The following is a 641-nucleotide window of genomic DNA, read 5'->3' as shown; positions in this document are numbered from 1 at the left end:
GGGGAACATGAAAATTGAGGAGGTACTCACTGAAATTTGAAATTTTTCGAAAAGTATCAGGGGAGCATGATAATCGAGGAGGTATTCACTGAAATAGAAAAATTTTAAATTTTCAGAAAATAAAATTGACCCGTCAATTGGTCCCTCTGACAGCGGGACTGCTACTGAGGCAGTTACCGAGTCGGCTGACGGGCAGACCTCCCACCATTGAGTGCGGCCCCCTCTTTTGGGGTGAAGTACTGCCGGTGGGGTCGCTCAAGCCCCCAATGAGTGGCTCAATTCTGGGGGAGTACCTCACCCCAAGAGAAAGAGGGGGCCGCACCCAATGGTGGGAGGTCTGCCCGTCAGCCGACTCGGTAACTGCCTCAGTAGTAGTCCCGCTGTCAGAGGGACCAATTGACGGGTCAATTTTATTTTCTGAAAATTTAAAATTTTTCTATTTCAGTGAATACCTCCTCGATTATCATGCTCCCCTGATACTTTTCGAAGAATTTCAAATTTCAGTGAGTACCTCCTCAGTTTTCATGTTCCCCTGATACTTTTTCAAAAATTTCGAATTTTCAGATTTCAGCGAATACTTCCTCAATCGTCATGCTCTCCTGATACTTTTTCAAAAATTTCGAATTTTCAAATTTCAGTGA

The sequence above is a fragment of the Fopius arisanus genome, unplaced genomic scaffold (genome assembly GCF_000806365.1).
Source record: "Fopius arisanus strain USDA-PBARC FA_bdor unplaced genomic scaffold, ASM80636v1 scaffold00063, whole genome shotgun sequence".
NCBI lineage: Eukaryota > Metazoa > Arthropoda > Insecta > Hymenoptera > Braconidae > Fopius > Fopius arisanus.
Note: the sequence above shows the minus strand (reverse complement) of the source record.